Genomic DNA, 12,997 nt, shown 5'->3' with positions numbered 1-12,997 from the left:
CTCAAGAGATCTAACAAATGACAATCATTATCAGTGATCATAGTCATCTTCGAAAATGTCTTTAGGAAGACTATGACTAGATATAAACATTAAGATGTTTGGCCATCATTTTAAAGAAGTTGGAAATTGTAAAAACGTGCTTGGATGTGTGTGTGTGTGTGTGTGTGTGTGTGTGTGTGTGTGTGTGTGTATACTGACATGCAGGTTGATCAAAATTGTAAATATGCTCCTCTAAATAAAATAAAATTCAACAGTTCATTCAACAAGTGTGAAAAGGAAGCAGTGAGATTTAATCAGTTTATGTGGAAGGAAAAGGGCACGCTTACACTAAAACCACTATAATATAGAGCTCATAAACAGTTACATTGGTCAGCTGCCAAGACTATAAATGTTTACAGTATCATCTAACAGGGATGTGTTTATCACATATAAGCCTACATTATATAATCGCACTCAAACCCAGAACATATAACTCTAACAAGGGTCAAAAAACAGAATATTTTAATGTATGGTTTTAAGGACCACACATTAGACAAATTTGATAGCTACTAGAGATGGGTCAGAAGCATCCAACAACCGACAAATTGATTTATTAAATCTTATTAATTTAACTGAAATTAATCTGTTGACATGCTGTGCTTTAGCTGCTTATATGGTTTTTTTGTCAAAGATAGATATGGAAGCCACTGAATAAAATAAAAAAATATAAAAAGGTAACTGTCTCACAATTCTGACTTTTTCTCAGAATTTCATTAAAAAAAAAATGCAATTCTGACTATCGATACTCATATAAAAAATATTGATACTAAGGTGTGTTTTTATTTACATGTGGTTACATTTAACAAAAACGAATTAATGCATGCACTGAATTGGACAAATAAAATATGTTAGCAAATAATTTTGCAGGATAAAACTATTTCCCTGCTCATCTAAACATAAGCAAAAGTTGCGAGACAGAATCAATCAATCACAGAGAGAGTGTTCACTTACTGCTAAATTGTACTATACTGCTGTACTGCTAAATTCTGAAAAAACAGGTGTTAATTATAGGACCTAAAAACTCTGCATGTGATAACCTAGAACACTGTCTAAGACTTGATGGTTGCTCTGTCAATTCTTCTCATCAGTTAGGAACCTAGGTGTGCTATTTGATCGCAATCTTTCCTTAGAAAGCCACGTTTCTAGCATTTGTAAAACTGCATTTTTCCATCTCAAAAATATATCTAAATTACGGCCTATGCTCTCAATGTCAAATGCAGAAATGTTAATCCATGCATTTATGACCTCAAGGTTAGATTATTTTAATGTTTTATTGGGTGGTTGTTCTGCACGCTTAGTAAACAAACTACAGCTAGTCCAAAATGCAGCAGCAAGAGTTCTTACTAGAACCAGGAAGTATGACCATATTAGCCCGGTCCTGTCAACACTGCACTGGCTCCCTATCAAACATCGTACAGATTTTAAAATATTAAATTATTACTTTTACTCATTACTTATAAAGCCCTGAATGGTTTAGCACCTCAGTATTTGAATGAGCTCGTTACATTATAATCCTCCACATCTGCTGTGTTCTCAAAACTCAGGAAATTTGATAATACCTAGAATATCAAAATCAACTGCGGCAGATCCTTTTCCTATTTGGTGCCTAAACTCTGGAATAACCTACCTAACATTTTTCGGGAGACAGACACACTCTTGCAGTTTAAATCAAGATTAAAAAACCCTCTCTTTAACCTGGCTTACACATAACATACTAATATGCTTTTAATATCCAAATCCGTTAAAGGATTTTTAGGCTGCATTAATTAGGTAAACCGGAACCGGGAACACTTCCCATAACACCCGATGTACTGTACTTGCTACATCATTAGAAGAATGGCATCTATGCTAATATTTGTCTGTTTCTCTCTTATTCCGAGGTCACCGTAGCCACCAGATCCAGTCTGTATCCAGATCAGAGGGTCACTGCAGTCACCCGGATTCAGTACGTATCCAGACCAGATGGTGGATCAGCACCTAGAATGGACCTCTACATCCCTGAAAGACAGCGAAGACCAGGACAACTAGAGCCCCAGATACAGATCCCCTGTAAAGACCTTGTCTCAGATGACCACCAGGACAAGACCACAGGAAACAGATGATTCTTCTGCACAATCTGACTTTGCTGCAGCCTGGAATTGAACTACTGGTTTCGTCTGGTCAGAGGAGAATTGGCCCCTCAACTGAACCTGGTTTCTCCCAAGGTTTTTTATCCATTCTGTCACCGATGGAGTTTTGGTTCCTTGCCGCTGTCGCCTCTGGCTTGCTTAGTTGGGGTCACTTCATCTACAGCGACATCGTTGACTTGATTGCAAATAAATGCACAGACACTATTTAAACTGAACTGAGATGACATCACTGAATTCAATGATGAACTGCCTTTAACTATCATTTTGCATTATTGACACACTGTTTTCCTAATGAATGTTGTTCAGTTGCTTTGACGCAATGTATTTTGTTTAAAGTGCTATATAAATAAAGGTGTCTTGACTTACTTTCTGTGAATTCAAACAGGGCTGCATTTCCCAAAAGTATCATATTAAGAAAGCATTCTTGTTTTTGGGAATGTCAGTCCCTAATGAAAATGAACCATATAGTTTTACTAAAGTGACCATAATTCAACTGTAGTATTTGCAGATGGTAAACATTTTAACCATATGTATAAAAAAATAATAATAACCTATTAAGTTGCATTTAAGGCATACATAATTTTAAAATGAGTTTCAAATGTACAAGTGAGTGGGTATCATTAACCATTTTACTGTTAGTAATTTAATAGCCTAAATTTCAAAATTAAAAGTTCAGTTTAGAAGTATTGTATCATTATCGACGATACTTGCCTTAAAATGTATCGGTATTAGGGCTGTGAATCTTTGAGTAGGCAGCAATTAGATTCACGATTAATAGGTTTTCGATTCAAGAATGATTTTTGCAAATTAAGAACGATTCACAGTTAAATTTTATTCGATTAATTTATAACGATTCGATTCTGCACTCTTTAAGTGCATTCACAGTATTATTTAAATGCTTCCCCTTAAATTCTTTAAATGCTTAGTCATGGGGCAAATTACACCAGCCATTCTGATTAGAGATTTGTAATTTCAGGGTTTGTAATCGTTACACCCCCTAATCAGGATCATATCTAAAGTCAGAATTGGAAGTTTGTATCCGATAATTCTAAAAAAAATAAAAAAAAATAAATAAAAAAACATCAGAATTGCGAGATGCACATTTGCAATTGCGAGGAAAAACCCAGAATTGTGAGACAAACTCGCAATTACCTTTTTTTATTTTATATTTTTAGCGGAAACTAGGGCTGCAGGATATTGGAAAAATAACTCACATTTTTTTCTTTGATATATATTGCTAGAAAACAAAAAAAATCACTAGATGACTTGAATAGCTCTATTTCTCTATTTGGAAAAAATAATCAATGATTGGGGCCATCTGTTTTTTTTTCCAGGCAAGTCTAAGAAACAGTATTCAGGTACAGAAACTGAATAATAAAAAAAGTAATACAACACTGCATAGTATTCACTGTATAAATCAAATCTAATAAATGTGTTAAATCTACAAAAGTAATTCTTATTATAATTATATATATATATATATATATATACATACACACACACACACACACACACACACACAAACACACACAGTCAAACCGAAATGTATTCAGACACCTTCAACATCAGTTTATTTGCTATAGTTTAGAAAACGGTAATAAAATATGACAAGAACTCAGAGGTAAACTGTGTCAGAACAAACTCATCTTGATAATGTCAGATAACTTGGATAGAAAGGTATGTAATTAATTACAACCAAATCAAAAATTCAGACAACAGTTAATATGACAATATTTACACAACTATCAATGTTGATCAAATACCAAACAATGCTTAATTTTGTCTGTGGTGTGAAAAGGATTCCATAAGCAATTAAAGAAAAAACACTTAAAACATGATCAGGTCAAAGTGTCTGAATAATTTTTGGTCCCAGTTTGTATGTTTGTATGTTTTTGTTTATTTGTTTTTATCATAAATTTTACTGTAGTCCACTGTATGAAAATTTGAGTAAAGAGTAAAAAGTCAGAGTTTACTTTATTTTGCTATACTCAAATTAACTATAGTGTCCTGCAACCACTAGTTATAAAAAAAAAAAAAAAAAAAAAAAAAAAACCAAAAAAGAAACATTTTATCTGGTGCCTGAATAATTTTTGGTTTGCTTGTGGATTAAATCTTGTTAAAACTACAAAGTAATTCAGTCAAGAGCAGTTCACTAGTCACAATGCATCCATTATAATGACACAGATCCAAATTATTTCTCCATTGTTTAATTTAACTTTAGACATAACAGAGGGTACTCTCCAAGATTTGTATTTTGACAATTTTGTATGTATGTCAGTACAAGAGCAAGAAGAGGCAAATTTGGTGTTCAAGCGCTTTGAGACACATCTCACTGTGTGCGCCCTGTGCGCACAGAACACCGGGCATGGGTGCTGAATTGGTCTCTTTCACATATTTTTCTGTTTGCACATTTAAACCGAACTTGGCGCACAAGTTGTCCGTTTTTATGCATTTCGTATTGGTATGCTTTAAACTCTCTTTTGAAAGTTTAAATTGGCAAGGCTTAAAAACACGTGCAAATGATAAGCTTTCATGACGATTCGCAGCAGTGGCTCATCATCTGTCCTGAGTGTCTTTTTAGGCTGGCCTCAGCCAGTCAGTTGTGGTTACCGGGAGCCCCCCTCAGGCTCCAGGTAAAATATAAATTTCAGTTATTTGAATAATTTAATATTTCTAGTAGAGCCCGACCGATATATTGGCCGGCCGATATTATCGGCCGATATAAGCTAATTGCATTTAAATCGGCATCGGCATTTATAACGGCCGATGAAACATGATAAACAGAGTCTCATGCTTCACTCATGTTATGAGTGTTGCACAGTGTGCCCACCAGAGGGAGCTCTGCAGCTCCAGAGTTAACAACAGCGCCAGAAGTCCACTACAGAAGAAAGCGATCAACTGTTTTGACGGTGAGTCTGTCGTTCGTCATGTGAAATGATTGTAGATTTAGTTCATACCCTGTATATAAAAACTGTGTGGTAGTTCTAGCTAACGGTCCTATCATTATCACTTCTAAATATTCTGTAACATCACTTACAGCCGCTAATGCATTGCTATATTAGATTAGCCACAAAGCTAATACCATGTTTATCAGTGGAAGAGCGCGAACGTTAATAGGAGGTCAAACTATAACGTTAGCGTTTAACTTATTCTTATTCTATTGCGGTGTGTTTCCCACATAATGACCGCGTAATTGGGCCTTTCACACAGTACGCGGTATGCACGGCGCTTGCCGCTGGGCTCAGCGTTGCCCTTCAGATACAACGCGATTTGCGCTGCGCTGCGCTATGGCATAGGCGGAGTTTTAAAAACGTTTAGCGGGAGCTCTTTCATAGTCTGTTCCTCCTCCTTTCGGTCAGCAGCAAACATGTATCTGTCCCGTTGTAAGAAGCGAGCGATAGCGCTAGTCCTGCTGATGAGAATTAAGAGAAAAGCAAGGAAGAAGAGGCTACCCTCAGGTCCAGAGAACAATTTGGTGAATTCAGGCTGGTAACGTTACTCTAACGCTAATAGCTTCCTTTTTAACAGGCCCCTTAAATGCTTGCTATTAACTTGTTTGAAGGTGGTTCTTCTCAAAATTGACAGCGGTGTGTTCATGACACTAACGTTAACCATTCAACTTCGAATTGATTCCGTAATCTTCCGGTAATAGTAGGCAAGACAATGTTTTGATTCAGACTGCACAAAGAGAAGAGGAGAAGATATACGGGTCTGTTGTGAATGTGTCTGTGAGAGCAAATATAGTGTAGTTACAGTAACTACAGTAGGTGCGTCAGAAATGATTAAACCAGAGGGGACATGTAAATAAATGTGAGCTGAACAAGCGCTTTTTTTTTTACATATTGTTTCAAAGCAGCTTTACAGACATAACAGGAAAATGTTGAAATAATATTGTTAAATATAAGTAGGTAATACCTATTGCTTGACAAATAAAAAAAATATATATATATTTCTCATTTTTGCCTATGTAGGAGATCCCAGTTTATTATTATTATAATTCTAATGATGACATGAGTAATGATACATGGTGATATTATTAATACACATGCTTATTCTTTCTCCGTCTCTCTTTCTGCCTACAGATGGCTGAAAAAGGTGAATGCTGTAGCAGCAAAGTGGGACTACTTCTGCAAATACTTTAACTTTAGTATTATAATTTATTTACAGTAAACACACAGACTGTTAAAACCAGCTTCAACTGGAAGAAAGTAAAAGTGTTAAATGTTTAAAACCAGACTGTTTTTTGATCATTAAAAAATATATACTTTTGATGTGCAATTGTTTAGTCATTGAGACTGTAATCTAAGGCTTTTTTTTTAACATAGTCCATTCTGGAAAATGGTTTATACAGCCCACATACATAGAACAGGCAGATATTTTATTATTAGGAAATGAGTCTAATATCCAGATTATTTTTCAAATCAAAATATCGGCTTATAAATCGGCTCTTTTCGAGTTAATATCGGCATCGGCCCCCAAAAATCCATATCGGTCGGGCTCTAATTTCTAGAGTCAACATTTTACAAAAGTACAAATAAATGTTTCATTAATTATAATTTTATATGATTGGTAACTTATTCTCATTCTACTTATTGCTTCAAATTTTTGATCATAATTTTTAATTATTGATCAGAAGTTGCTCCTTAAAAGAAAAGCATAGAGCCCTGTGTAACAGTTTATTGATTTGTGCATGAGGTCTTGAGACAGCAGCCTAAATAAACCTGCTGCTCTTTGTCATTATTTTCTATTTAAACAGTAGGGCTGCACAATATTTGAAAAAAACTCAAAGCAATTTTTAGTTTTTCTGCGATTATATCAAATCTGAATGATCAGAATGAGCTTTATTACAAGGTATGTTTTACACATATGAGGAATTTCTTTTCATGACAAGCTTCCACAGTACGACAATGACTGCAACAGAACAAAATCACACACACACAAAAAAAAAGTAGATAAGGAATAACAATATACAAATTTACAATTGTATGTGCAGGTATATTACAACAGACAGTTTTATATGTACAGGTAAATTATGTGCAAATTTGAAGTGTAGACAAGTGTGTGCATTATATAAATAAGTGTATGAGTGTAGGGAAGTCGTGGCCTAATGATTAGAGAGTCGGACTCCCAATCGAAAGGTTGTGAGTTCGAGTCCCGGGCTGGCAGGAATTGTGGGTGGGGGGAGTGCATGTACAGTTCTCTCTCCACCTTCAATACCACGACTTAGGTGCCCTTGAGCAAGGCATCGAACCCCCAACTGCTCCCCGGGCGCCGCAGCATAAATGGCTGCCCACTGCTCCGGGTGTGTGCTCACAGTGTGTGTGTGTTCACTGCTCTGTGTGTGTGCATTTCGGATGGGTTAAATGCAGAGCACAAATTCTGAGTATGGGTCACCATACTTGGCTGAATGTCACGTCACTCACTTATAAATAGTGTTTTGTGTTCCACAGTTATTGTCAAGTGTTTATGAGATGGATTGTCTGAGGGAAGTAACTATTTCTGTTTCTGGGCGTCCTGGTGCTCAGTGCTCTGTAGCGTCGAATATGCATTTGAACATGATGTGAAATATCCGTAACAGAACTATAAATAAAATATGCTGTTTTTAAAATGCCATGTGTAGCGCATTTTTTACAGTCTATGATTAGACCGTTTGTTTTTTATTTTATTCTTTGCCATCTTACCCAGTAGAGGGCACTCTAGACTAGGGTTGTCGTGATAACCGCAATATTGTAATACCGCGCTTTTGACAAGCTAACCGCAGATGAAAGATAGCAACCGCAGAAACCGCGGCAACCGCAGTGTTCAGTTGTGTTTATTTATTTATTTATTTTTATATGAGGCTGTGACCTTCTTGTTTTTTTTTTTTTTCAATTTGTCACTGTGCATTCAATGTTACGTAAATTAATGATACAATAGGGTTACGACTGTAATTTTCTCGCGAGCCGTTGTAACGTTAGCTTTATGGTGCTTCGTTTGTTTTGAATAGGCTGGCTGAAACGATGGGAGGCGCTCGATCTAGTCCCAAAACCTAATGTCACGTCGCCAGTTTGGGAACATTTCGGCTTTCAAACCAATGAAAAGGGCGAGCCAGCGAATGTAGATGAGCTGATATGCAAAATTTGCGGCAAAAAGGTTCCTGTGACGAGGCAATACATCTAATTTGAGGTCATCGGGACATTCTAAAATGCTTAACGTTGTTTAATGTACTAATACAGTGATATTAACGGACCAAACTCACTAAACATCATATTAATAAAGTATACTATCTACAAAAAAATCAGATGATCCCTGAATATGAATTCAACGTGTTTAATAACACGTTAAGCCTTTTCCTCCCATAGAAGACCATCATAAGGCTTAACGTGTTATTAAACGACTTGCATACATATTTAGGGCTCATCTGTTTTTTTGTACATAGTATACTTTATTGGTATAATGTTTAGTGAGTTTGGTTTTTAAAAATCACTGTCTTAGTACATTAAGCGTTTTTTTATAACGGTTTTCTATGGGAGGAAAAGGCTTATCGTGTTATTTAACGAGTTGCATTCATATTCAGGGCTTATCTGATTTTTTATAGATGGTATACTTTATTAGCATGATTTTTAGTGAGTTTGGTCTGTTAATATCACTGTCTTAGTACATTAAGCCATGTTAAGCGTTTTTCACGGTAAGCGTTTTAGAGGGTCCCCTGTCATCCAGCGCAGCTGCCCCCTCAAGCACCAGGTCACGGAGCAACATCAAAAAGAACAGCCGATACCGGTAACCTCCGACAGTTAGGAGTAGCTGAAGCCTTTGCGAAATCTGTAAAATACAGCCGTGAAAGTAACAGGCATACCTGCTGAAGTCATGGACAACCTCCACGTCAGTGCCAATACCCAAGAGAGCGTGAGCAGATAACGAGCACACACGCTTTCTGCATGAGTGCATCGACTCCACGCGAATCCAGTGTCCTGGTGGGCCAGTGGTGGCGCGATAATCAGTCTAGATTTCCGCTGCCCTCCAAAGTCGCGCGCAAATACATGTGTAACATGTTAGAATTCTTTGATTCCAAATTTTTTTATTTTTTTTTGAAAACGCATGTTCTTGCTGCTGTTTGGCATTTAACAATAAACAAAAATGTTTTATAACATGTCTCTCTATCAGTTAAAAAAGAAACAATATACCGGTATGCTACATAACTCAACGATAGAGCTTTTTGTATGCAGCAAAATCAGGATAAATTAAGTAAAAAAAAAATTAAAAAAAACCTGGTAATACCGCATATCGCGCTATTGAGCCACCCATAATAACCGCAGGGGAAATTTCTTAACCGCGACAGCCCTACTCTATAGACGTATTGTAGCGTAGGCCCATGACCAAATCAAGCGAATAATAACTAGTAGCCAGGCACGTCTGTGCGCTCCGAACGTGTGTTCTCCACCGCAGGGAACATTGTAAATAAAAAGAGAGCCGCACTTAATCCAGATCAAGTTGATAGACTGGTGTCTCTTGCAAACAATATTAAGAAATGAATAAGGCTAGGCTATATGCCTTACTCCTGCTGCTGTTTAAGTTGTCACGTTATTGTCTGTGCCTGTTCTAAATCGTTTTTTTCTTTTTTCATTTAGCCTAATGTTGTGGGATATGCATAGTGGCACTTCATATAAATTGATATTCTAAGTTGATAACCTGCTGTTTCAAACATTAAGTAAAAAATAATAATAATCCAGATAGTCCTGTTTATGACTCACTATAAACATTTGTGATTGAATCTCGATTAGGGGCCATTCACATATCGCGTCTTTTGCACTCATGTTCGTTATTTCCAATGTAGGCGCGCGGTATGCGCGCTCCTAATGGAAGCGACGCGGTCGCAACGCGCATGCGTGAATGGGCACGTAGATATAGGCACATAGATAATACATTGCATGATATTCGATATTCGCTCGAATTAGATTTTTCTCAAAAGTGACAGCCCTAGTGCCCAAGAACCTGAATGACTCCACTGTCGTTATAGTGCTGTTCATGATGGTGAGTCAGGGAGAGCAGGGGGGTTTCTCCTGAAGTCCATTATCATCTCCACAGTTTTGAGGATGTAGAGCTCCAGGTTGTTAAGACCGCAGCAGACAGCCAGCTCCTTAACCTCCTCTTTGTAAGCAGACTCGTCACTGTCCTGAATGAGGCCGAAGAGTGTGGTGTCGCCTGCAAACTTCAGGAGCTTAACAGAGGGGTCTTTAGATGTGTAGTCCTTTAGTGTAGTCCACTTTAGTGGTGTAGAGGGAGAAGAGCAGTGGGTAGAGAACACAGCCCTGAGGAGCTCCAGTGCTGATCGTACAGGTGCTGGATGTGAGTTTTCCCAGCCTCACTAGCTACTGCCTGTCTGTCAGACGCTGTTGATCCACTGACAGATGGAGGTGGGCACGGAGAGCTGAGTTAGTTTGGGCAGGAGGAATGATAAAAACTGAGCTGAAGTCTAAAAACAGGATCCTCAGATAAGTCCCTGGTCAGTCTAGTTGTTGCAAAACATGGTGCAGTAACATGTTTACTGCATCATTCACAGACCTGTTTGCTCTGTAGGCAAACTGAAGAGGATCCACCAAGGGTCTAGTAATGTCCTTCAGGTGGGTCAGCACCAGTTTTTCAAATGATTTCATTACCACAGATGTTAGAGCCACAGGCCTGTAGTCATTTAGTCCTGTAATTTTGGATTTCTTTAGGATGGGGATGATGGTGGAGCGTTTGAAGCATGAAGGGACTTCACATTCGCATTGTGATATATAAAAAAAAAAAATAATAGTAATAATTTCCAGATGACTCCATTTGAAAAAAAAAAAATCAATGATTGTGGTGATTTTGTAGGCGAGTAAATACTTGCAGAGACATGCATTTTGACAGTTCCACGTGTATGTCATTTCAGGGACCAATGGTAGCAGAAGTGAATGGAATTCAGTGTTCACATGGCGTGCCTAAAAACGCATGGAAAACGCCAGCTTTGTCGCTTTTCCCTTCTTTCCAAAGCACTCAGGAGCTTGCACTTTCGTGGCGTCTGCCATTGCTAAGCAACCGTGACCTGCGCTCTCCTCGACACGCGGAAGTTTCAACAAAGAATAAATGGATTTCCAACACTGAAAATTGCTTGCAGTAGCTCTGCTACTAAATGTATTTAAAAATGGGTATTTCTGTACTGCTGCCACATCCGGTGTAGACAGACACACGTGTGAGCAAAAAAAACTATCGTTGATGCGCACATCGCGATATTGATGCTGAAACAATATATTGTGCAGACCTTATACTGTGAAGACTATCTAGTGTTATTTTATAGTAGTAATTCAGAACATAGACCTAACAGAAAAAATTTAAGTATAAAGTACTGTTCATTTTTACCTTGTATCATTTGTATCTTGTTATTGTTTTTGTTTGTGCTATTGCTTGTCATTTATATATTTGTTCTTATTTTATTTCTTACTATTTACCTGTCTTTTTTTAGTTAAATTTAATTCTGAGTTTGAATGCACGTGATTCTTGGGTGAGGAAGGGGTGCGGTCCATGGGAAATAGTCCTGCCACCACAGCTGGAAAAAATCCTAGAGGAAACACTGGTCTATTGTTGCATCACTCAACTGACCCATTTAAGAGTCACGTCATTGTTTGTTTATTTATTTACATTTTTTTATATATCTCCTAAATAGGACTTTCAAAAGACAAGCTTTCGTATCAACATTCCAAAATGAAGCCTATTTTAAGAAAAAATTTAAAATTAATAAAGTTTTTTTTTTTTAATGCATTACTTGAAAAGTTGAATTATTTAAAAGGTAACATCTTGCTGAGGATCATAACTAAAAGCCGAAGCAGTGTAATTGACCTGAACTCCATATCACCCAAGCAACTGCTCTACTTTCCTAAGAGTGAAGCTCAGTGTCAGGTACAATATTCCTTTTCAAACCTTGCTAGACCGCCTTTCTGCAATCTAATGACTTTACCAAAGGCCAGATCAAACGCTAATTATATCTCACTCAGCTTTACGGCGGCAGCAGCTGTGTGTAAATCTAGAGTTGTGATTCCACTTGAGTTACCTGCTCGTAAAAGCGGATCCCCTCTCTGTGGACCAGATGCTACAACTGCCCTAGTGTGTACAGGGGTCACATGGAAGCAGCTTTTCGGAGTGATGGGAATTAGCAGGAAGCAACAGAGAGGTGGTGGGAGGAAACCAGCCAAGATTCCCTGCGATGTCCCTGTTCAATTACCTCAAGTTTTTACAGGCACAATGTGTAGCACAACTATATTTGCAGTGGCTGGTGGATCCAGGAACCATGTGGACATTGTTAGCTGATTTTACCTTTTCCTGTTAAAATCCTATTCCTATGATGTAACTTAAGACCAAACTAAACTTAATTTTTAACTGGAACGCATTGGTGTATGTGCAGCCTTTTTTTCCAAGTACGCTCTGTTTGATAGCTCTGAACCTTTTCTCTTCTGATGTTACGACTGATAAAAATTATCTTTGTGTCTGTTTAAAACGAGATGTCTCACTGCAGTTTCCTGTTGTTGTTCCACCATATCACTGTGAAACACTACAACAAAACCATTGTTACAGACCAACAAATTAATAAAAATAAAAAAATGTTAAGGTGAGCTTACTGAATATGTATAATTAGGAAAAACTGGACTGCACCATTATAATTTGCCTTCTTATTTGTGTATTCATTTGAAAGGTTGTTTTTGGCCACAGTGATGTGGAAAACAGCATGATGGAATGAGATTTTCTTTGGCTGTGTGGCTGATACATTTTTTACTCTAGTGTGCTATACATGTACAGGATAACTTGACTTTCCTGTTGGCCTCTTCTCCTGT

At 37.4% G+C, this 12,997-nt stretch overlaps 1 protein-coding gene across 1 annotated transcript in view; it reads right to left on the bottom strand.

Annotated features, from left to right (window-relative positions):
* Window positions 1-12,997, bottom strand: part of LOC132158091 (E3 ubiquitin-protein ligase TRIM71) — a 42,758-nt gene that overhangs the window by 13,770 nt on the left and 15,991 nt on the right. The window lies entirely within an intron of this gene.

The sequence above is a fragment of the Carassius carassius genome, chromosome 15 (assembly GCF_963082965.1).
Source record: "Carassius carassius chromosome 15, fCarCar2.1, whole genome shotgun sequence".
NCBI lineage: Eukaryota > Metazoa > Chordata > Actinopteri > Cypriniformes > Cyprinidae > Carassius > Carassius carassius.
Note: the sequence above shows the minus strand (reverse complement) of the source record. Positions and strands in the feature narration are given on the sequence as shown.